General features: G+C 31.5%; 5 long non-coding RNA genes across 9 annotated transcripts; 1 reads left to right on the top strand and 4 right to left on the bottom strand.

Moving 5' to 3' along the window:
• Positions 1 to 1,178: 1,178 nt before the first annotated feature.
• LOC107964187 lies at positions 1,179 to 3,608 on the bottom strand. Its single transcript, XR_003304413.1, has 3 exons — positions 1,925 to 3,608; positions 1,658 to 1,828; positions 1,179 to 1,518 (listed from the first exon to the last, which is right to left on the bottom strand). It is a non-coding gene; the product is annotated as an uncharacterized LOC107964187 (long non-coding RNA).
• Positions 3,609 to 3,680: 72 nt separating this feature from the next.
• On the bottom strand, positions 3,681 to 12,486 carry LOC100578261. Of its 3 annotated transcripts, XR_001702453.2 has the most exons (10): positions 12,119 to 12,486; positions 10,407 to 11,192; positions 10,268 to 10,338; positions 7,941 to 8,485; positions 7,653 to 7,765; positions 7,120 to 7,408; positions 6,119 to 6,445; positions 5,070 to 5,650; positions 4,678 to 4,960; positions 3,681 to 4,380 (listed from the first exon to the last, which is right to left on the bottom strand). It is a non-coding gene; the product is annotated as an uncharacterized LOC100578261 (long non-coding RNA). The 3 variants fall into 3 exon arrangements; XR_003304411.1 differs by lacking the exon at positions 12,119 to 12,486 and having other exon boundaries at positions 10,407 to 11,467; XR_003304412.1 differs by lacking the exons at positions 5,070 to 5,650; positions 12,119 to 12,486 and having other exon boundaries at positions 10,407 to 11,468.
• A 107-nt stretch (positions 12,487 to 12,593) lies between these two features.
• LOC100578283 lies at positions 12,594 to 13,957 on the top strand. Its single transcript, XR_001702458.2, has 3 exons — positions 12,594 to 12,864; positions 13,176 to 13,653; positions 13,815 to 13,957. It is a non-coding gene; the product is annotated as an uncharacterized LOC100578283 (long non-coding RNA).
• Positions 13,958 to 17,985: 4,028 nt separating this feature from the next.
• LOC100578353 lies at positions 17,986 to 21,683 on the bottom strand. 3 transcript variants are annotated; one of them, XR_003304410.1, is made up of 5 exons: positions 21,581 to 21,683; positions 21,220 to 21,472; positions 18,857 to 20,079; positions 18,381 to 18,772; positions 17,986 to 18,237 (listed from the first exon to the last, which is right to left on the bottom strand). It is a non-coding gene; the product is annotated as an uncharacterized LOC100578353 (long non-coding RNA). The 3 variants fall into 3 exon arrangements; XR_003304408.1 differs by having other exon boundaries at positions 18,381 to 20,079; XR_003304409.1 differs by lacking the exon at positions 17,986 to 18,237 and having other exon boundaries at positions 18,274 to 20,079.
• An 83-nt stretch (positions 21,684 to 21,766) lies between these two features.
• LOC113218661 lies at positions 21,767 to 22,677 on the bottom strand. The gene is made up of 3 exons (XR_003304407.1): positions 22,639 to 22,677; positions 21,984 to 22,320; positions 21,767 to 21,904 (listed from the first exon to the last, which is right to left on the bottom strand). It is a non-coding gene; the product is annotated as an uncharacterized LOC113218661 (long non-coding RNA).
• Positions 22,678 to 25,644: the final 2,967 nt, after the last annotated feature.

Here is a 25,644-nt window from a genome sequence, read left to right as displayed (position 1 = left end):
TCTTTTATTTTCGAAGAGACGCCCAATCGATTTCCATTTCGATCGACCCCATGCGAGATTTCGACGTCGACCACCGTACCGTTATCGAGTTTATTTGTATATTTTAACCCGATCGGACGAGGTTCAGATCGATCCAGCCATTCTGATTCACCTCCTCGTCTCCGCGGAGCTTCGTCTCCCTTTTTATACGGGCACGCATTTGTCATTCGCGAAGGAATGACGATCGCGGCTCGGAGATTTATTCCAGCTCGGGGCTGGTTTCACGGCGCGCCGCATCCTCGCTGACAAAACCGAAATTTATTTCCCAACGTCCGTCCAAATGTCCTGTAAATTACCCACCAACTGTCCAGTACCTTCGAATCACGTCTACGACGATACTTTTTATTTGATCCCATCGAAACTGTGCATCGCGTCAAGAATCGAACGATGGCGTGCCTTCTGCGCACACCTTGGTTTTATTTGAAAAAAAAAAAAAAAAAAAACTTATATTTGTTCGTAGTGGTGTTAATGTATGCGGGTACTCGTGAAGTTGTTCATTGCTCATACGAGGCAATAAAGTTCGAAAATTCATGGTGAAATTATTACGTATTTCATTGCTGAATGTCACTGTGGTCACCTTCGAAGTAACAGTCATACCAGTATCTTGTTCACCATTTAAAGCGCTTTTTTCTTTTTTCAAGAGAATTTTTATCTAATAAATAATAATTTTATTGGGATCTATTTCTCTGATTTTTTTCTATTTCTAAAAATAAAAGAAATATTTTAAGAAAGTATTTTAATGATAATAATGGTGAGAATAATATAAAAGCGATTCCACAAAATTATTTGAAAATAATTACAAATTCAATAATATAAAATATAATAGAACTTGTATATTTGTAATTTTTTGAAAATCGAATACAATAAAATAACTTTTTTTTAAATAAGGATTAACGAAAAAAATGTGATGAATATTAAATTTCATGATATAACGATGCAAGAATATGAAAGTTTCGTACAAGTAATTAAGGTTAAAATTACAGTATGATCATTATAACCTACAGATGTTCAAATTTAGGCTAATAAGTCATTCACTCATATATATTTCTATTATATTTTCGTTATCTATCGAAGAATTAGCTCTTTGGCGATTTCGATGATACCGTTGATCGGCGTTACTAAAATTTCGAAAGACCTACCGCAGTAAATCGGGTTAATTACACGAGCGGTAGCATGCCGCGATCGATGAATGAGCGGACACGAGCATGGTGGTCCCAATTAGGTCAGTCGGGACGCCAAAAAAGGACTCGCGTTACCGTCCTTTGGGACTATGACCAAACCAATCGATGGTCATCGTCGCCAGTTCATCAGATTTTCCTGGGTTTGAAGATTTCATCGTTAGCTGGAAAAGTTTTAGAGATTTCTTGCACATTTCGCGCTTAAAATTTAACTTCTGTGAGCAATCTCGATCGATCATATCCATATATAAAATTCCTCCAAGAGATTATTATTTTTGAGAATAAATCTTTTTCTGCATATCTATAAAATATACACAGTTTTATAATCCATCTGTAATATATTGGTAAAATCTTATGAATTTGACATTAATTATAATAAAACTAACGTATAATCTTAATATAATAAATATACAATATAAATATATATATATAATAATTACAATGTAATTATATATTCGTGTAATGAAGTAGAATGCCAAAATTCTTCTTAAATTTTGTGATTCCAGAACAATAAGTAAAATAGTTATAAATATAAATGATCCAAGTTGGAAATCAAAATACCAAAAATATGTATTGCCAACAAATAGTTTCATTGCATGTATTTGATGAAACTGGAAGAAAAATAAATAAAGATAATTATTAAATTAATTATATCTGTTGAAGACACATTTGAAAGAAGAGTATAATGGAACTTGGGCAGAGCAAACCATAATAGTGCGTGGGACAGAACCAGCTAGAACGGAGGCTGCGTGCTCTGCTGGGGGCGGCTTCTTGCTTCTTCGCTTTTTTCCCCTTCCGTTCTCTTTTTATTTCTTTCTTATTCCTCTTTTTCCCTCTTCCTCTTCCTCCTTCTTACGATTCTCTCTCTCTCGTCAGACCACTTTGCTTCAAAAAAATAACGAAAACATGCCCGAGTCTCTTGAAACGCCCATAAAATGATTGACTCAAGGAGTTGGGGGTATGCCTTTTGTCTGCTTTTGGGACAGCACCTTCTCCTGCGTTATCGCTTGTTTCGAGTCCACTCTTATTTTTTCCACACAGCTGCTCGATTTGATATACATCCGATATTTTCGATTTATTCTTCTATCAATCATCAGTTTTGATTTAAACGTTCTTATCTAAGAAAGATTAAAATATAGTTTTATCTGTTCTAAGAATTCATCATTTCTTTCTTGTCTTAAATTAAATTGAAAATTTAATTAATTAAAATCAAGAGTATATGATGTTATAGACGATTAGAAATTAGAGAAAGGAACTTGTATGGAGTAAACTATAGTCGGATGTGGGACAGAGCGATCCACGGAGGCTGCGTGCTCTGCTGGGGGCGGCTCACTCTTCTCTTTCCTCTCCTCGAGATCCTTTCTCTGCCATTCCCTGCTTTACTCCTACTCTCTTCTCTCTTTATTCCTCCAGGCTAGGCGATTCATCGACAAGATCTCGAGAGTTGTTTTCTTGTGGTTCACATTTACTTCTTGGATCTAAGACTAGTCTCTAAGAAACAGATATTATATCTGCCAATGATTGTGTATTTATTAATGACACATTTGGAAAAGTGTATTTCGTTAGTAATAAATTTAAAAATCCTTATACGATATGATATAAAAGAAAAAAAAATCGAAAGTAATAAAGATCAAAAGTAAAATATTATATAATTTCAGTATGTATCATAAATCTTTGATACATATATAAATTGAAGAGGAGAGAAATAATAAAAATAAAATATTAGAAGATTGAAATGTTAATAATTTAGAATATATAATTACAATCTTTTAATAGATGATGAATAAAGATGATCTCATGAATAATTCAATAGATTCTTTTAAAGAAAATTTATTGAACAAAATTGACAATTTTAAACATTTCTATATTCTTTAAAAAAAAACAAATGTTCAAAAAAGTGATATTTCATCAACTCTACTATATAACACCGGTGTATGAGCGTGACTAAAAGAAGGGAGCAACAGGTGGATGAATACGTTTACAAACTGAATAATAGGGACACATTGAAGGCCAATTTATATCTTTCTTATCAATATCTTCTGTCAACTTGTCAACTATCCCTTCTGAAACATTTTTTATATATATAATTCCTCCTCTAGTTATAATTCATTAACGGTAAACAGAATAAGAAGTTTAATCCTTATTACTTCTAATTAGTATGTACTATTTTTCTGTAAATATCAAATTCTTATGTTATTATATATTTAAATATATTTAAATTCTAAAAACCAAATTAAGATGATTATTGTATTATTTATATTCGAGACGATTTTCGATGACTCTATTCAAGTTGTGTGTAAGAATTACATATAAATCCATATTCTCTACAGCATAAATTTTCAACTTGAGCTCTTAACTTGAATCATAATTATTCATAATTTAGGATTCATAATTTATTCACAATTCTGTAATAATGTTTTTTAATTTAAATATCGAATCATAATTCATACACCATCAAAAATAAATTATATTATAATTATTTTACCTCATTAAAAATATATCCTTTTATAATTATAAAAAAATATCGTCTCTCAAGAAAAACTGAAAGATTGAAACATTGTTCCATCGTGGGTTAGTAATAACATAACAACCTTGGATTCTTTAATACATTGCAAGAAGCAGAAAGAAATAACAATATTTCTAGAATGGAGAGTGCAAAAAATATATTGAATACTTGACTTTGCTTTTTTGAAAGAATTTGTGGTTTCAATAACTCTTACAAGAAATAAATTTTTCTGCTATGACCAATAATCAATTCTAGAATAAAAAAAATTACGATAAAATCGATGCATTACATCTGCAGTGATCATCTTATATTATGATTACAAAGAATGATCGTTTTATCTCAATTATTACTCTTCCAACAACCGATTAATGATCGCTCGTTTAATTAATAATTAACATGGTTATATTATTAATTAAATAAATTACAATAATATAAAAAACAATTTTAGTTACGCAGCCAGATGTTTCCTTTTTTCATTTCTTTTTTTATTTCAAAGAAATATTATCGATGCATTTTTCATTGTGTCGTTTTCTGTTATGTCCAATTTAATTACTCGAGTACAAGTTTTAAATTGTGTCAACTTTTCACAATTATAATGGATGAATTCGATTTGCGATTAATTTATATTCGATGAAAGAGTTTCATCTTTGAAATATTCTGAAAATGAAAATGTTAAATTATTCAATAAATTCATGCATATTTCTGTGTCAAGAACAATTAATCATTTCATATTATATAAAAATAATTTATTTCTTAAATGAATATTTATGTATAATTTATTTTATATCTCGTTTAAAATAAATTTGCTACTTTTACTTCAAATAAGAATAATTTTACTCGGTATTATCTACAGAAGGAAGAATTTCTATTTATTTTTTGAAAAAAATAAATATTCTCGTTATTGAACAGTCTAATAGATGAAGAGACAGAACGAAGGTGTGCTGTTACACGTACCTTTTCTTTACCGTTACTCTCTCCCCTTTTTTTTCCACAAAGCTTCCCTGTTTCTCGCGTGGGTGCTCGCAATGCCGAGAGCACCGTATCCTTTTCAAGCTCCTATTCGAGGAGGCTGATCCTGAATAGGGATCCAAGGGCGCCTACGTAACCCTGCCCGCCATTGTGGACACGTCAACCAGTTTCCATGCCAAGGCTTCTTTTCACGCTCTTTCCACCGAGTCGTGGCAAATATACGTTCATATTTGTGATTCTCTGTACCCAACATTTCTCTTCACAAGGCCTAAATATTATTTAATTATATTATAATTGTGATCTAAATGTTTACAATTTTTAAAAATTTGATAGACAGAATTATATAATACACAGTTAAAATTAACCATATTACTTACAATATTTGATTGATTAGATATTGAAACATATTTTCTCAAACTCTTTGTTGCAGTATTTAAAATCATTCCAAGCTCGTATTAATTTTAATAATTTTTCACAAAATAGTAGAACACAATTTGATAAATATTTGGATTGAGAAATATGTTTAATTAGTTACTGAAAATAACCATTTACTCGAATTGCAGAAATTTTCATAGACTCAACATCGATTCGTAAACTGGACACGCAAACCAGTTCAGGAGTGATAGAATGTATGCGGGTACATATCGAGACGAGTTTCAGATCCAGGGTCAAGGAAGCGCGATGATATAACAAGTTCCAACCTCCCTCTTTTTCCCCTTTTCCGACCGATTTCTCTTGATTCGGCCGTTTCATTAATAATTCGCTTGCGAAGCTTATCTGACATCTACCGCGGCGGATAATTACGCGGCAAACGTATCCCTGAATTTCTTGTTACCACCTGCCACGGACGATTGACCAGATATAAGATAACGTGTCCACCTGACTTGTCCTCTCGCATTCGACTTTCATCTACTCAAATTTTCCGATTGCCTCCAGCTATGACTTTTTTTGGACATGTCTGTTTAACAACCAGTGAGAAGAAATAATGTGTGTAAAAATATGATATAGAGAATCGAATGAATTATGTGATAATAATTAAGGATCTCGTAACAAGAGGGCAGATAAGCTTCTGACAGCTTTTAAGTTATTATGTTATGTAATATGTTTACTTATAAAGTATTTATATCGTGTAATTTGAGGCAAGTGAATATTGAAAGTAAATGATTTATTATTAATTTTGGATTTTGCCTTGTAAATATATATAGGATAGATATTCGATTTTCAATGACATTTTTAAAATTAGTAAATTCTTTTTATGCTTTGAAGAATAATTTTCTTTCTACTGATATTTTCTGGAAACAAAATAGAAGAAAATAATCTATAATTATGCACTCGAACACATATAATGCGATACTTGGAAAACATCTGTGTACACTTATAAATGGCCAATCAGAAATTATCAAAGACTATTTGAAAAATCCTTTACCAGTCACGCTGAAGACAGAAGCCCTCGTAGATCCTATCGTATACCCTTCTAGTTTTCTTTCTCTTCTTTCTTCGTTCACTAATCTTCTATCGATCTTTTTTCCTTTTTCATGCTCGGTTTTGTGATCTTTTTCCATCCTCCAGCTTTCAATCTCTCCGATCATATTACTTCGTTCCACCAATTCAAGATCTTCCATCAACCGCAAAATCACCATGCATAACGTCAACTATGACCATTCTAAGATTCTTTGTTTAAGAGTTATATAATTAAGAATCTAATCTTCGATCTTCTGTTGATAGAAAGGTCGTTTTGTAAAAAACGATGTTGCTAAAAATTTCAAAAGATTTTTACATTTTAGAATTTACATTAGATCGATTTAAAATGGAATGAACTGTCGGATATTCATCATTTTGCAACTCGTAATCGAGCAAAATGATAAATAATGCAGTTCAGATGATTATGACATAAATTAATCAGCGTTTCGAATTTAAGTAATTAAAAAATAATTTAGAGATATATAAAAAAAAGGATAATCGTAATTAGCATTAAAATATAATCGCTGAAATTGATAATGGCACAACTCAAAAAACATTAAATTTGTTTTTATTGAATACAAAGTCTACGTTATATTTCCATTTTTATATAAATTTATCAAAATTTCACAATAATTAATTAATAATTATATATACGATAATTAATAAGCCTTATTTAATATTATCAAAGATTTTAAAAAAAATCTCTTCTTTAAAATTTTGAATTATGCCTATCTATCATTTCTAAAAATAAGCTATTAATTATGTTCTCTAACATGTTACGAAAAAAAAAAATGAAAGAGAACTACGATGAGAAATCTTGTTAAAGATAGATAACAAATTGATTAATTAATTAATAGTAACAAATTAAGATAACGATTGATTTTTTAGAAATCACGAAGAAAGAGAGATAATAGGCGAAACAGATGCGAAAATTAATTGCATATTAGTAGATTCGATTGCACAAACCAGTTACGATCGACGATTTCTCCGATCGATCCGTGAACACACGCGACGGGTCGCTCTTTCGGTTAACCTTTAGCGCGAATTCCGCAGAAGTTATTGATAGTCCTCACCCGCAATTTTTCTTCGCCTACGGTGTCTTGAGAAAGTGCAAAGAAACGCAATTCTTCAATGCAATTCGTGGAATTCCAATCTTTACTGGCTAGATCGATCATTCGATAGTTCCGCAAATGATTAGATTAACATGACATAAGTAGCCGTTTGATGGATACAGAAAGTATAGGAATGGAAGAATCTGCAAAGAAAATAGAAAAAAATAGAAGCCAATTCTCTTCGCGTAATTATTTGTAAATATCAAAAGGTACTTCAATCTTCAAATTCACGATGATTTAAATTTTTTTACAATTTTTCGTTTGCAAACTTTTGCAAACTGTAAATACATAGTGATGTTATCTTTCTCACATTTTATCTCATCTTTCCATCTTATTTCATCTATTAAATTGTTTATTCAATAAATTTCAACATCTTTATATACCAACCTCTGTTATTTATTTTAATCTTTAGAAATATCTCTTAAATCTTCTACTTATTTCATCTTTCAAAACTTTCTATGACGTAAAGCTTTAAAGTGTTGCTCGTTTTCCATTTTTACCTGTAAATATTACCAATGTGAGATATAATACTCATACACTTTAAAAAAACGAGAATTTTAAATATCAGTAATCTCAATTAAACAGACAGTTAAAGACAATTCAAAATAGAATTACAAAATATGTATAAATATATAAATAAGATTCAATCTATCTAATACATTTTGCTATCCATACCCAAGGAATTCTCATAGTTATTGGATACGGCTAATCAGAGATCCGTTAGAGAAACGTTGGACGTCTCACAGTAAGAGTAGAAAGACCGGAAAAGTAACCACTTGGGAGTATCCTTGATCCAAACTCATCGTTTCCTTATAGCTAGCAGCTCACACCTACGCTGTCTCTGCCCCTGATTAGCAGAAGGCGAAGGAATATATCGTGCGTAACAGGGCCGCATGCGACTTCCTTGCAAACGTTCGTTCCCATGTCTCCGATCGTTTATGGGGCTTTCCGTTGTCGCCGCTTCCCATGGACTTCCTAAACATTGACTTCCTCGAAGGAGGCAGAAGCAGATGGCCTATTAATTCGACGACCACGAAGAAGGAGCCGCCACCTTCGTGGCCAAGGCACCCTCCACGCCACGTAACTTGGGAACACCCCTGACCTTCTTCCCACAAGTGCACCCTGCACTTGTTCTTCCGTGGCGTGTCCGACCGTTAAGTCTCACAGATTCCTCGGCCACCTTGCGCACCTTCTTCGCAACTGACGAGTGCTTTCTTCGACTATAATTTTAAAGAAAATTTGAATTATTATGATAGAAGTATATTTCATTTACTATATTTTTGTCTAACTATTATCTGAATTAGTGTCACTCTAATTATATCAAATCAGTTTTTAATTGAAGCTATATTAAATTAAATAGAAGATTCTATTAAATTTAATGTAAAAAAGAACATTTTTGTTTCTTTCAATTGTGAATTTGAAAACTCATAATTGATGGGATAAGAATCTGTTCATTAAATTTATATTCATAAATAGAATTCTATTTTATTTATTTTTTTGATTAATATTAAAATAAAAACATATTCTCTCTATTATTCGAGAATTAATAATATTGATTTCTATAACCTCATTTTGATGACCTAAAAAGTAGGCTTCGGGGAGGAGGTAGGATAAACCGGGGTCAGAATACTTTAACTTTAGAATATGATAACTCGAGATGAGATTATTTATGTAACTATTTTATATATTTATCTGAAATTATTAAGTCATAACTCTTTACGTATTACGTAAATAATAACAAAATTATCGATCAAAAATTGGTACCAAGGAAAATCTTAGAATTGTTTATTCAATTACCATTGCTTCCGGGTATGATATATTACGTCAAACAGAAATTTTATTCCAATTCTTTTATCAGAAATCGGATGATACATCATGGATCATTGGTTACCAATAAAGATTTTTCTTTAATTATATAATTCTAAACAAAATAATAGTTTCGACGAGTTTGATTATCGAGTCAAAAAAAATCATATGCTTATCTTTGAAAAGAAAAATAATAGTACGAAACTTGTATCCCATAATTTTGAAAATCATCGTCCAAGGCGCGGAATTACGCAACGGATAAGTTTGGAACGATGCCTCGGTCTGGAAACCGCAATCAGGAGAAAAAGGCTTCGAGGAGCATCGGCCGTCGACGATCCCTCGACGTGGCTTCGTCCTTCGTATCCTCCACGGAAGACACGGCATGGGAAAGAATGTCGTTGATCGAGTACGTGCACGCGCATCGAAAGCCTTTTCGCGCCGTGGAACCGGTCATAAATTCATCAGAGACTCATTTGAAACGCGTGCGTTTCGCAAATCTCGGTGCTAACGGTATCCTTGATGAAAGAATCGGAGGATTATTTTTAAATATCGATCGGGAACTTCGTATTTATTAATTTTCCAACGAGATAGATTTCTTGTTGATAATGAATTTGAAACCCATTACGTTGAAATGAATGAGATGACCTACTACTATTGGAAATAAATTAAAAGATCATCTGTTATGATATATTTTTTATCATCAGATGGAAAAAATTGAAGAGAATAAATTGGATATGCTCGTTATATGATGTTGGATTGGGATTAATTTTAATATGGATACTTGGGATTGATTTTAATATGGAGATTCAATTTTGTTATTTCAAAGCTTTCTTTTTAAACTTCTTTTGTACTTTTTGTTAATATTAATATGAAAGAAAATAATATCTATAATAATTTTCATCTAAGAATGTATTGATTCAAAATTACATAACTTTATAGTTAAATTATTGAATATGTTTAGTTTCTATTTATAGAATACTATTATAAAATACAGTAAAAGTTTAAAAAAAAATTAGGATCGCTTACAATAATGATATTATCAGTTTTATGTCTTTTTTATGACACTATAAATATTCACATAATCGATTTTCAAATTCACCATCTTGAAAACGATCATTCCCTTATATCCAATCGCCAATAATTTAACTTGACCTAACCTAACCTAAACCATACAATACTACACCATAAATACATACCAAATTTTAAATATCCTTATAACAAATTTGAATCAATGGATCCTTAAATTTAAAATTGATATATCTCCATTCTGCAATCAGAAAGTGTAGAAATAACTTTTAAGAAAAATAATGCTTTTTTAAGAAAAACAATGTTTACCCAAGATTGAGGAGGACAAGTTAGATACGTTCGACGTTGACTTGGATTGATCAGGGTAGCAAGAGGAACCCGTTGCCACGGCGAATAAGATTAATAAATCCAAGAGGCGGGTAGCGCGCGCGCGCTTGGTAACAATAACGAAACACCTTTTATGCACGCGTGGATCCCACCTCTTCCTCCTCCACAGCCAGCGGCGCATCTACCGCAACTACCATCCCAGTTGTCTCGCTCCATCCACGAGCGCGAGCTTCTTCGCATTCACCTGCTGCTATTCGAAGATCAGCTGCCCTAACCGCCACCTTGGCAGCACCTTGCCCCTTCGCTATCCTCCTTCACCTCGACCGGTACCCTCGGCATGTTGCGCCGCTTCTTCTCCTCCTTCTTCCACCGCTTCTTCAACCCGTTCTTCAACCCTCTGTCCGCGGCGAATCGTTTCTTTTTCCATTGCCTCCGCCTCTCCACGTCTATCGCCTTCCTCTCTCTGCCTCTGATTCTCCTTCCGCGCTTCTGTTTCTTCTTTACCTGCCCTCTTCTTCTGTTTCTTCTTCCTTCTCCTCCTCCTCCTCCTCCTCTTTTTCTCCGTGACTGTCTCGTCGAATCGACCGCATGCTCCCGCACACACGGCACGGATTTTTTCGAAAAAAAACACAGCTGCACTGCTCTTTTATGGGGGTCCGTTGGCTACGCACGCCGAGCGCGAACACCGTGCAGCTTGCGCGCTTGTGACACGCGTGTTTCGTTTTTTTTTTCCACGAGCTAAGCTGCTGCCATTCGGCTTGACCTTGCCTGTAATTAGCCGATGCAAAAAGTGCGGCTAGCAGTCGTTTGTGCTTCTTGATTAAATTGATGCCGTTAATGATGGGATTGAGTATACGTAAATAATACGATAATTTAATATTGACATATCAGAATAATTTCGTAAATAAACAATTCTTTTGAGTAAAATCTGAATGAAATTTTGAACCCTTCACAAGTCTAAAAGTATTTTCAAGTACATAAAATATCCGAAATTTTAAGAATACAGTATTTACTCAAGAAATCAATTTTTTTGAAAATAATTTTTCCACGTTGTATATTATTTATAATTTATCTTATGATATAATATTATTTTTATTTATTTATCTATTTTTTAAATGAAAAATTAAAAAAAACATAAAGTATGTTATCATCCATAGCTTACTTCAGAGTGTTAAAAATAAATTCTTATACAATCGAATCTCGATAAGTCGAACTTCAAGGAAAGAGCTAGAAATTTCTGAATCATAAAGATTTATAAAAATTTTCAAATGAAAAAGTTTATTTTAACAAACTTTTCATATAAATTAAAATTTTTTTCTTATTATAAAATTATTATATAAAATTAAGAAACATAATTTTTAATTTCTAATATCTTCGATACATAACCTTAAACTTCGAGTTGTAAAAGTTGCTGCGATAAAAGTTCAATTATAGAATATGTAAACTTTGATTTGTAGAAGTCTGACTATTTTAAGTTTAGGTTTCAGATATAAAATAATGCATTGATATTTAATAAATAATTTGAATTAAAATAACTTTTTTCGATTTAAAAAGATTGTAGCAGAGAGTGTAAAGAGATTGAATAAAATTATAATCTCATAGAAAATTTCAAGATTCGATTGTATCTTACTAATAATATTTCAGTCCTACAAAATGAATCTTTTCCATCAATCGATATTTATTTAAATACTCACATATCAAACTTGATCCCACCATTAATTGCACACAATTGCAGATATGTTTCGAAACATGGCGTTAATCCTCAAGATTCAAGTCAATAGATTAATTGATGGATGGTTCTTCTCATTGTTCAACAATGCTAATCCTTTGAAAAATTTGAATCGTGCATGGATCCACGAATGATTTTCACTCGATAAGTGACGAGAAAGGTAAAGGAAATATGCTTGATCTTTTTTTTTCAACGGTTGATGGTTGCGCAACACGGCGGACAACGGGTTATAAAGTTGTATACCCTTTAGGCACCTCAGTGTGTAACATTGTGAAAAAAACGAATGGCACCTGTGAGGTTCTTTGTCAGAATTTCTTCATCGGCAGGCAGCAGGTGAACTTGTGTCGGACAATGAGCCGCGTTGCTCGATTCGCGTGCAACCAACATTTTTCACAAGTGCGTTGCATTCACACACATGCGTGCGCATGATCGAGTTCGATGGTGAGACGAATTCGTATTTGACTCGTGGCGAAAGAAAAGCTTCGGCAATTTGGCGTGCGCAAGCGCACGCGACTGCTACCGATTATATCCGAAACCGTGTCGCCTTTTTGTTGGTTGATGACCATTTGCGTCGGCGGCGAAACCGGAATAAAAGCGATTCCATCTGAGTTCTCTGTACAGAAATCGACAGTCGTTAGTCAAATCGATTGATCTCAAATGTTTCTTTATGTCTTCATTAATCATACAGACCAATGAGAAACTGTTCTATTGGTAAGTATATCTGACGAATCAGAGTCATTTTTTGTATTATAGGTTAGAATGATAAATCTATATAGATATAATTATAAATATGAATTTAGAAGCGAAATAAATGCAAATAATACGATTTAAAATAGATAATATTTGAATTTGTAACTTCATTATTTAATACTTAATTGCTATTGTTGAATCTTTAGAATATTTACAATTCTATAATTTTGTTATAAACTTTTGTTAAGATATACTAATATTTTTTCGACTCATTGCAAACATTTAACTAAACCATAATAAGTACTAAAAACAGAAGAGGCTTGTTATCGTAGAAACCAGAGGGGTCGAGTGTAAGGAGTTCCCAAAGGAATTGGCTGCGACGAAAGTCGACAACTCGTGGGAAAGTTAAGGGGCGCCAACCGTTTTTGAAGCAGAGAATACATAGCAGCGAGACCAAGAGACGCTGGGGGTGGACATGTAATTGATACGCTCCGCAGGATCGTGTTTGAATTTCATTAAGGCCCTAATGCCACCTCTGGATCTATTCCGCTTCACTGGTTCATCCACTCGAACGATCAGGAATCCACTGACCAGACACTTTGTCACTCTTTCTTTCTCTTCTGGCGACAGTCTCACGATTCAAAAGTGCATCGGTTCTTGAGCTTCTTCTGAAGGATTAGCTTCCGTGAACGCGCAAAATTTGCATGGGAAAGTTCAAGAGATAACTCAGGAGTTTTTGCAACGTTCAGAGATTGAGTTACATTTTTGTGAAATTTGTAACAAAATTTTGAATATTATTCTTTGAATAAGGTATTAGATTAATTTCAATAATTAATTAATTAATAAACGAATTATTTATTATATATTAAGTAAAAAAATATTAAGATGAATACATAAAATATAAATAAAATATGATATAAATATAAATTACATATGGAAGAAATGAATTTAATATTTTTTTTAAATTTTAGCAAGAAATCTATTCAATGTGGGATACACTATTTAATGAATTATGTCAAGAATTATTTTCATAATTTAAATATCTATATATATATACATATATTTCTGAAAATGATGTACAGAAACTAGGAAAGAAATAATCTGGAAGATTAAATTAAAGATTAAATAAAAAATAAAAATTCTAAAGATGAAATAATGAAATAGAAAATATTTGTCAGGACAATTGTTAAATATGCTGACATTTAAATTATCTGTCTAAATACATATTTACTAATATGATTCATGATAAATTGACATCCAAAATCATGAAAAAGAAAATAAAAAAAAATAATTTACCTCAATAAACTATCTATCGAATCGAACAGATATCACGATCGATTCTCCTCGAAAACAGCGGCTCGTTCCCCAGAGATCTAAGCGACCGACGTAACCGTCACGATCGAACCCTCCGGTTTTCGATTTGTGAACGAGAAACGAGGATAGGGAAAGAGAGAAAGGAAGAGAGAAGGAAGTCTGTCGAAAAAGGATCGCTGTGCTCCTCGCGGAAAAAAAGACAAGTCCACCACTGTGGGAGATCGCGTACGCAGGGTGCAGTCCAGTCGAGAAGTCGTGAGAGTAAACCTGACGGGCGAGAGAAGGACGAACAGAATCACCTGCGGTGCACCTGCTGTGCAGGGGGCTCCTTCAGTCCCGTATTAAAAGTGTATCAGACCTTCTCCTCCTCCTCCTCCTCCTCTTCATCTCCTCTTTTTCCTTCTTCTTCTTCTTCTTCTTCTTCTACTTCTACTTCTTTTCCTTCTCCTCCTCTGCTTCATCCTCATTCATCTCTTCTTCTATCTCTGTCTCATTTCTTAATCCTCTTCATTTTCTTTTTTTCTTCTCATTCTTCGATTCTCTTCTCTTCTTTTTTTCATTCTTTGATTCTTTTCTCTTATCTCTTATGATATCTTTTGCTTTTTCCACTTTTACTCTTCTTTTCTCCTTTTTCTATTCTATTCGCTTCATCCTTTAATTTCTTCACTATCTTTTATTCTTATTCTCTCTTTATTTCTTTTTCTTCTCATTCTTCTCTTCTTCAATTTCCTTCATTCTCATTCTCATTCTTCTTCTTTTTATCCACGTCATTTTTCTTGATCTTTTTTTCTTTGTTTATCATGATCCTCCATTTAATTTCATTTCAATTTCTTAATTTTCCCATTCCAAAATATGGAATTCTATTTTTATGATAATTGTTTCAGTTCGATTTTGCTGATCTAAGAATGGGCATGAATGGAAACTACTGGTTGTTACAATTGTCTTAGTTGCTTCTCCATTCATCAACCTGGTAACTTGATTTCCATGCATTTTTTTAATTAATCAATTTAAAAGGGACAAGCTGATTGAATGTACCGACCAAAACGAAGTCAAGGGTAATTACATAATAATTACATAATTGAACGATCGCTATTCATGATCACAGGTATGTACAAAGTAGTCTTCTGATACAATCTCGTTCTCTCTTTCCTCTTTTCACCCATTTTCATTCTTGAAGACGCTTACGTTTCGCAATGGTGGTCGTTGTTTTATAACTGTGCCTATCTAAGAAATCTCTGCATTGAGGGAGCATTATCCGTTCTCTTCATTTCTCAATGTCGCGCGCCAACTTTACGTCAATTCGATACGTAATTTTGTTGATGTTTTTCATTTCTGTGACAAATAAACATCATGAGATACTTTGGAGATAAACTTGTTGAAAACGATTGTGGTAGAATTATTTGTGAGAATAAAAGATTCGTATCTTATTTCTGTATAATATAATAAACCATTATTATTATATTATTGGACTGAATATTTTTAGATTATATCATATGAGTCATTTAAATCCTCGATCCTGAATATTTTCAAAATTATTTAATCCTTTATGAAGTTGGCACAATATTATATTTTTCTAGAATTTTTTTTCTGATTTTTCTTTAATGTAATATTAATAATAATTTCATGCATTAAACTCTACTTTGAATATATTCATGAATTTTAATATTTCTATTATTATATTTATCACTTATATTTTAAATTCATTATATACTAATGAATTTTATTCTATCTAATTAAATTGAATAAGGGACTCTAGATTAATTAAAGAAAAAAAATTGAAATTAAAATAAGAACTGAAAGACAGGTTGCTTTCCTTTTCTTACAATTACTAATTCGTAGAAAGGTGCGGGCGCCTTCTTGGAGACAGAGGTGAGAGAGAAGGTGGTGGTGAAGAAGGTCAAAGCGATTTTCCCTCTAACGGACGAGCTAGAGAGGAGTCGTGGCGGTGAGAGAGCCGCGGTCGCATTTGTTTCACGGCAGCCAGCAGGAGCAACAACGGCCAACAGGTGTATAGCAGGTGCACACCCCGAGCGGCATCGAGAGTGCCGTGGAGAGCTAAAAAGTTTCACGTCCACCTGAAGGTCCCACACGAGAAACCGGCCGACTTTCAACCGTCGTTTTCTTCAGCGCCACCACCCCTCGACTCCCACCCCACGCAGCCCACACTCGCCATGTATATACGTTTGTCGAATAAGCAAACGGACGAACTAACTCGTTGTTACCTTCTTGCGACAGCTACACGGTTGAGAAAGAAACGGTAAAACCCAATGTTTCAAACCGAATTCTTGAGGCCTTAAGGTCGTTGTCCTAATCATCCTAATTAGCCACGTGAACACACCTGTGTTTATTTAAAAGCATAACAAAAGAATTATAATTAATTTCAATAATTTGGCTATATATAAGTGTGAATAAGATATCATATATGGATGTTTTGATAAAAAAAAATCAATTACATTTTGATTATTACAATAATTGATTACAGAAAGAAGATTTAATAATCCTTTTCAAAAAGGAGGTGGAAGCTAAGTTTTAATTTCAAACTACATACTTAATATATTTATTTATTTATATTAATAAATATATTTTTCTAAAAAAAAATTTCTTTTAGATGAATAAGAAAATCTCCTCATAAAAAGAAGAATTAAATGAAAAATGTGATCTATGGACGAAGAAAAAAAATTTTTTGGATGAATAACAAAGAAAAAAAACTTTAAGAGAGACAAAGGAAAACAATGAAGGAGTAAAGAATATAATAAGCGAGGAAAATGAGATTCAAAGGTAAAGATAAAGGGAAGAAAATCTCGATGAAAACCGGAAGAGTGGAGAAGAATAGAAGAGGGATGGAAGAAGACACGTGGAAGAAGGTGCCAGTCGGAGAGAAGCACCTGCGTCTCATTATCGATCATCTATCGAACGAGGCCTCCAGTCGGGGGCTATCCTCGAAATCACTATGCGCCGCTATGTTTCCAACCGTTGAAAATCCACCCTGTGTCGTGGCTGATGTCAGGTGCTTCTTCCTGGACGGCAAGTGCAGGCGGCGCGAGGTGCTTTTTCGATTTAATGACACGTTGTCCCACACAAGCGTGGCAACGTACACGCGCCCTATGCTTATACCTTTCTTCTCTTTGCTCCTCTTCCCGGATTTCCGTTTCCATTCCGTTTCGTTCGCCGTTACCAACCATCGTTTGAATCAATCGAGAAAGAAACTTCTGGCGAACGCGATGGCGCGCGAATAACAAACAATTAATAAAGTTAGTAAAGAATTATTTTTGTTTGAACATCAAATTAATATATATCTACATGTAGATATATATTTCTACTTAATTATGACTCGTTTTTATCTTTGTGTTAAAAATTCTTGACATATTAAATTTACATTATTTAGATCATTAAATTATAAATTTAATAATGAAAATTTTTACAAGCGAATAATTAATTAATACTTTTTCTTAATTTATACTTCGTACATTTCAAAGTAAAATAAATGAAAATAAGTAAAAAATTTTTCTCTCCAATTAAAAAAGTAAAAAACTTTCCGTATTATGCAAGTGAAAGTTAATTAACAAATTTCTACTTGCAACATGTAGAACTGAAATAAATTAATAATCATAAGTAGATATAATGATATACATTTTAAAATATATTTAATTGCAATTGCATATATTTAAATTTATTTAATAATTCATGGATATAAAAATTATATTAATTATGATTAAAAATTAATGTTTCATCATCAAATACATAATATCTACTTGACATTATATTAGATATATTACTTACCTCTATATTAAATAATTATTAAATATCATTTATATATAATAATTTTTAACTCTTACTTACTCATCATTTAGATGTATATTATACTTCATATCATTTCTTAATATTTCCATATAGTAATCAATAAATTTGATACCATGAAATATAGAATATGTATCATTGTATTTGTAATCTATCCTTCTTCTTCCGTATTTATTCTATTCATAGCCAAAAATCATTAAACAAATAACATTAAGTAAACAATCCTTTCCAATCTACTCAAAACAAGTATCATTGTAACTTCCATTCGTAGCATTTAAAGATCTTGGATAATCCAGAGAAAAGAAAGAATGATAAAAATAAAATCGAATTATCTTTATTACTTACAATTTGTCAGGATACAATTTGAAACGTATTCCGCCAATCGAATTTATGGAAAAGAGAAGATACGAGATGGTGATACTTACCATCGACATCCTTTTATGGACAAAAGAACGGTAATTAATCGGGAAGAGGCGGAACGATAACGGCCGCGACGATAAAGTTGTCCCGCTCGCGTCAGTAAATATACGCTCGTGCACTTTTACTTATCAAAGTTCAATTGAGTTAACGATCGCACCTGTACGTTCCTTTCTCCTTGCTAGAGCGCGCGGTTTGGACGGATGGCAGCTGGATCTGGCATGCACGGGGTGTCGTGCACACGGTATACGCATACGTGTACGTACAGGTGGGACGAAACCGTCATCCTTCTCCTCGAGCGGTTCGCTCGATCTTCCCATCCTTATCATAAATTTTCTCTCGTTTCCTGCCCGAATTCGAGGCATCGACCGCTCTTTGGATCGTTCTCCGTTGGCTAGAACTTGAAACGCTCGAGATACTTTGAAATTGAAGAAGCTATGAGATTTTGGAACTTTTTAGTTCTAACCAGAATAGCTCAAGATACTTTTTTTTCGCATTTGTATTTATCTGTTACTTTCAAGCAAATCTACAAGTGAATATGATTTTGTTATATCTAATTGTACGATTCTTCCATTTGTTTTCCTTATCAATCTTTCTCATTTCCTTTTTGAATAGAAGTTGAGTATATACTTGAGCGTGAAAAGATACAGCAGTGATGCAGGCAACAACAAGGATAACCAATGAAGGAGGAAGTATCGTGTAAAATATGGAAGATCGCGACCAAATGAGAACTGATCCTTAGCGCCTCGGGCGAAATCAAGCAAGAAAGAAATAAATTGAGGCAAAGCAAAATCGAAGAAAATTGCCACGGTCGAGATCGAAGCGGCTTCTCTCAGTAGGAATGGAGAAGTGTAGGCAAAAGTGGTCGTGGTGCTCGTTAAACGTCGAAACAAGTACCACTTATCGATTCTGAAGTTCCTGTCTGAAGTTTCTTCTTAGGGAAATTATGTGGCAGCTGAGCTAAGAAGAATGGAAGTGCTCGAGATATCTTCTGGCGAGATTTTTCTATATTCTTGATTTGATTCAGTCAGTGTTTTCCAATCTTTTTTTTTTACAATTATATACAAAAAACTTGTATTATAATTTTTAATATATCGATGATGTATTTGTTTTGATATTAGTAATATTGACATTGTAATGAAGATATGGTTTTCCCTTCTCTATAATTATTTATTTATTAATAGTTTTTGCTTCCGGCGAATGATTCATGAACAGAAGCCTTCCAAAATTTTACCAACGTGTGAGTTTCTATTAAAAGATAATCGACGGATAATTAGAGAGTAATAATGTCCTATGTGTGTTCGTGCATCGTTGTATCAAAAAAGAAGCAGTGATTGGTGGTTGGCCCGATGAGCAGCATCACGGCCCTTTAAACTGTCCCGTGTCACACGCTGCTGCTTTGGCTCAACGCTTTTTTACCATCTGCCCCTTGTCGGGCATATGTTGCGGGATAACATCGAAAATGATCCCGAAACAGGTAGAGAGGCGAGCCTCTAGATTTCGACACTCGCTACCCGTCTGTCGGCGATCACCTGTTGATTTCCTTTAAATCAAAATAATATCACACGTTTCCACGCTTCTCGATGTGTAGCCAGTGCATTGACTTTTCCTTGAGAGGAAATCATGAATAACATAGCTATGGGAAAACTTGATGCTTTCGATTCCTGAAGCGTGGATATCCATCAAGTTAGGAGTTATCCGGTATATCTGGAAACAAAGATGGATAAAATTTAATTCTAATTAAAAATTAGAAATAAATTTTTATTTGCCAGAATGAGATTTGAAGAGAATAAGAATTCAATTGAGAAAGATATGTTATATTACATTATAAATGATGGAAATTTGGTAAACATTTTTTCAAATCTTATTCTTGTGTATTCTAAGTTATATTGGCTTTTTTTATATTTATTTTTATTTGAATATTAAAAAGTTGAATGTTGCTTTACGAATTTTTCACATTCAGTGTTTTTAAATAATCGAGTTCATATTATTCTGCTAATGAATCTTTTGATATTGTAACATGAATCAACTAATTACATAGATATATCCGGATAAATATTGATATGATATAGGAAAATATAATCGAGAAGTAAACATACAATACAAATGTTAGATATATACAAAATTGACTAATGAATATATTCTTGTAAAAACATTTATAGATTATAGATAAGATTTATATCAATAAAAATAATTATTCTTGTATTAATAATTCATATAATGATTATGAACTTTTATTCTCATAAATAATAATTTGAATAATGTTTGTGAAACAATTTCCTTTGAATCAAAAAATTAAATTTCAAATTAAATCTCGTACACTCTAGTCCCATTGAAATAATTGATATTTAATCAAAACCTAATTCAAATCTAATTTAAACACAGTACAAATCTATCCCAAAGTTATCTAATTCAAATTTATAACAAAGTTAATAAACTTAAGTTCGAATTTCGTTCAAACATTTTCAAATATGCAGAATAGAAAATATTATTGATATTTTTTAAAAACTAAAATCGAACAGCTACAATATTTATATAAAAAAAAAATCATTATTTAGAATAATGATTTTGACAAAATATTTTAAAGACAAAAATCTAGAAGTTATCCCTATATTAAATAATTATCAAAACTTGTAACTTCCCTTTAGAAATTTTTGCTTAGGGTGCGTCAGAACTGAGCCGTGATTCCAACCCTTCCGTTTCCGGCTCATGGACAAATTTCGCGATTGCGATCACGATAAACAGCGTCGATTAAGTGGCTGAATAGCGGTGCAACCCCCCATTGAGGGAGAGGGGCTGCATGAAAGCTTGGCGCTTGATTTATGAACGAAAATCTCGAGTAAATACCCGTTTCCGCGCTCCGCCGGGCGTGAAATGACTTTGGGCGAGTTCTGCCGCGAGTGGGTCGTCGCGACAACGAGCCGGCCGTGCGTGCAGTTCCGGCACCGAGAAACCGGAAGTAGTTGGCTTGTACACCGTGCGCTTGTATTTACTCCACTTTGATGCGTGATGACGTGACCTTGTTCTAATTTTGATAGAAAAAATAACTATTTTATTTTTCCATTTTCCATTGTCGCTTATCTCTTTGTTTGATGAAAATCTATGAATGAAAATTGAAATGAAAATTTTAATAAGTACATTTATTGAAAGAATCATAAGATGATAAATAGAATTTTTTTTATAAATACCTTATTTGTGAGATGCTTACCACTTGCATACTTACTTCTTATAAAAAAGGTAAAATAATGAATTATTATGATCCAAAGTTTTACTTATTCATATCTTAAAAATATCAATATTTTTCCAATTTACGATACCTGAAAAAAATTTAAAAATCAGTTTCAAATTGAATTAAGAATAATTATATTATTAGTTTGAACTTACCTTAAAATTATGATCAAACTTAAATCAGAGTAACAGGTTGCCTTCATTGCTTTTCTTTTTGAACAATAATCTTTATAATAAATTGAATAAGAATATATTATGTGTATATATATGTAATTTGTGGTAAATAAGGTGATTGTTTTTTGATCTAGATGATTAAAAGAAATTTTATCAAGAAATAAAACAAAATAAATAAATAATAATTTTATTAATATCACAACAATCACCTTAAAGTCATAAGTGGAGAATTATTATCAGAATAACTTTAATCTTTTGATTGATAATCTATTTAGACAGAACATTCTTTTTCCAAATTTTCAGCTCAATTTTCATAGCATTTTAGTCAAAACTATTGTAAACTTTGCCGTCTATATTAACGATCACATTGGAATTCGACGTTGAAACTTGGCAAAGATAGCTGCGAGCCATTTAGCGAGGTCGAAGGTTGTCTTATAAATTGAGTTTTTATTGAAGCTCGTGTTAGCGTAAACGAAATGTCTTTTATTCCCGCGATAGGTTCTCCCCTTTACTTGCCGCCTTATTGTCATATTTTTATCGTTGAAACTAGTCAGAAGCAGATTCGATATCGATACAAACAAGAAGGATCATCACTTGATTCCTTTCATTATATAAAATCTTTCAGAAATTCGTATGTTTATGTATGATTTCTAAATTTTTATTTTTTTAAAAGGATTCAATCACTTCATGTTTTTAATATTATTAACATATTTAAAAAATTCATATAATATAAAATTTAAAAATTTTATCATTACAGCACTACACATTTGGATATGCACATGGATAACTAACTTCTTTTCTAGTTAATCAATTAATTTTTTAAAAATTAAGAAATATGAAATAATTATTATAAATTACACTTACTTTTTAAAATAAAATTTATTTTCCTTATTTATCTTCACAAATTATTGCAATAACTTTTCCTCAAAATAAAGATTTCAGTATATTAATGGCATAAAAAATGTCAAAAATTAAATTTTTATATTATGAAAAAATAGATAGATAAAATAATAATTTATTATTGGAATTATTGTAGTATTATTACTGTAGTATTATTTTTAAAATACAAAAAATTGTATTATGTTGTTTAATATTTTTTTCATTTTTAAACAATCTATCCTGAAATAACAAATATGAAAAAATGATTAATAATTAAACATTTCATCATTATACATCAAGAATATTAATACAAAAAAAAATATATAAAAATACCATCAAATCATTCAAAAGTAGTTAAATGGGCCATTTATCCTTGATGAAAGAATAAAATGCATTAACACATCAATTTCAAAAGATATATATATTTACATTCTTTCCAAACACATTACTTTATCACAATATATTCGCACCCCATCATCTTTTATTAACTCAAGATTCTAAATCATTTTTTCTTCTATTTATCATCAAGAAAAATTCATTTTCAATCAAGATTTCACTGCCAAAAATAAATTCATCGATGACCTTAGTTAAATTGATTCACTGTCCGCATGGGCATACTTCTTATTTTTTCTTTGATCATCGAATCGAAAAAGATAACCCAATTAATAACGATAACATAATTTATTTGGATTTTTTCTTCACCAAAATATTATAATGTTAAAACAAAATGATGGTTCTTGTTTTTTTTTTTTTTGTAAATTTCTATTTATAAATATATATTCTATATATTCTTATATATATTCTATTTATAACGAGAGACAAAAGAATTCTTTTCTTTTTGAGGTTAACTTTATCAATGAATAAAAATATGTTAAATTTGATTCATCTCCTTTGAATGATTTGTACCACGATGAAATTTTCATCCTCATGATCATTCACCCGGTATCGAGCCGTTATTTATAAGACAAATTTATCAGGAACTTTCATTTATCAGAACAGACAGTCAGGTCAGGCTGTCGACAAGAGACATAAGCGAGACACGCACACACGGCCCTGCGTGCAGCTGTGCGCGAAATTGATGCCATGTCGTTCATTTACAATTTCTACGTAAGATGTGCTAGTTACAGACATAATAATGATTAAAAATTTTACTTACAGAAAAGTTGATAATACAATAAACTATCGACAATATCGTGATTCTAATATTATCATTATTGAATAAATAAACGAACATGCAATATTTCGAAAATGCAAAATTTTTCTTCTGTATCGTGTATATATAAATGTAAGTTATCGTTTTAAATTTGAATTAATTTCACGATTAATCTTTTTAATAATATAATATATTTATACATTCTATTATATATATGTTTAATTTGGATTGAGTTTAAATAACGATAAAACGATAGGTTATATTCATGTATAGACAATTTTTCTGAAAAGAATTGTAAAGATATTAAAAAAATAATATACGATTTATGGATATTTATTAAAGATTGCAAACTTTGTTGTTGATATTATATAATGTAGATATTAAAAAAATAATCGGTAAAAAGAACTGTTTTATACGTCTTATAAATTCTTATATATGATGTAACACATGGCGCTCAAATTTAATGTTCTTTATCAGAAATAGAATGAATATCAGGTGTTTAGAATTGATCTCTTGTTTAGTCATATTACGATTTAATGACTAGTCTAATTGACGTCACGGTTTCTGCATATCTAAGCGGTTAGAATGAAAAAGAGACTTTTATCATTATGATGAGAAGAGAGTGATTTTTCTTTCTGCCCTCTCAAAGTTCAAAAGTTCAAGCAAACCGATAAATATGTTCTCTCGTCCGACATCTTCGTTTAACAGATAAGAAATCAGCTTCATTTATTTATATTTAAAAGAACCATGTCTTTTCGATATTTTTTTGAATTATTATCCTTCCTTTTACATATTCTTGAATCTGGTTGAGTTGATTATTCGATTGTAAAACATTGTCGATTAAAAATAGAGCTGAAATTTAAAAATTACGATAGATTAGATAAAATATAGAAAAAATTTATCATATTATAGGATTTATATTCTATGTACATTATTATCGACTATGCAAGAACTCAAGAAATTTGATTCGATGCGCCCTCTAGGATCTGAAGTATTTAATTTAAGAAATATCAATTGATAATTTAAGAAAAAAAAAAAAAATTTACCCAATATTTTATGGAATTTTATTGGAAGTCATATTCTGAAATGATATTTTTTTCTTGTATCTTTTTTTGTCAGCTTTCGATTACTATTTTTATTATACGGAATAATTTAATTAATATAAATTGCATAATTTAATTAATTTATTATTACAATATAATAATAATAGCTATGTTATATTGAAAATATACTTATTAAAAATATTCTTATAAAAAAAACATTTATATTTGTCGTAAGATTATCATACTTCTATTAAAATATCTATCTATTAGAATATTGGAAGTGTATAAATTTTTAGATAAGACAAGAGAGAGAAGACAAGATAAAGATATAGGCAAGTAAATTAAACAAGGAGAACATAGTGAGAGAAAGACAGAGATAGGATAAAAATATGAAAATCAGCGCCATCTCTAGAGTGCCGCAAATGAAACTAAGGTAAACAAAGAGAGCAAATAATAAGAAAAGGATAGAGATAAAGAATTAATTACTAACGCCATCTATTGGTCTAAAAAGTAATTGAAATTTTAATAAAAATTTGTAAGTTTCTTATTATATTCAAAAGATGGCGTTGATTGTCAATTCTTAATCTACTTTATCCTTCGTAAATTTATCCTTTGTAACTTTCATTTCACTAGAACTCAATAGATGGCATTACTAATCAAATAAATAAAGAGAGCAAATAATAGAAAAAGGACAGAGATAGATAGGAATTGATTAGTAGTGCCATCTATTGCCATTCTAAAGAAATGAAAGTTACAAAGGATAAAGTAGATTAAGAATTGACAATCAACGCCATC

Source organism: Apis mellifera, linkage group LG3 (assembly GCF_003254395.2).
Source record: "Apis mellifera strain DH4 linkage group LG3, Amel_HAv3.1, whole genome shotgun sequence".
Taxonomy (NCBI): Eukaryota; Metazoa; Arthropoda; class Insecta; order Hymenoptera; family Apidae; genus Apis; species Apis mellifera.
Note: the sequence above shows the minus strand (reverse complement) of the source record. Positions and strands in the feature narration are given on the sequence as shown.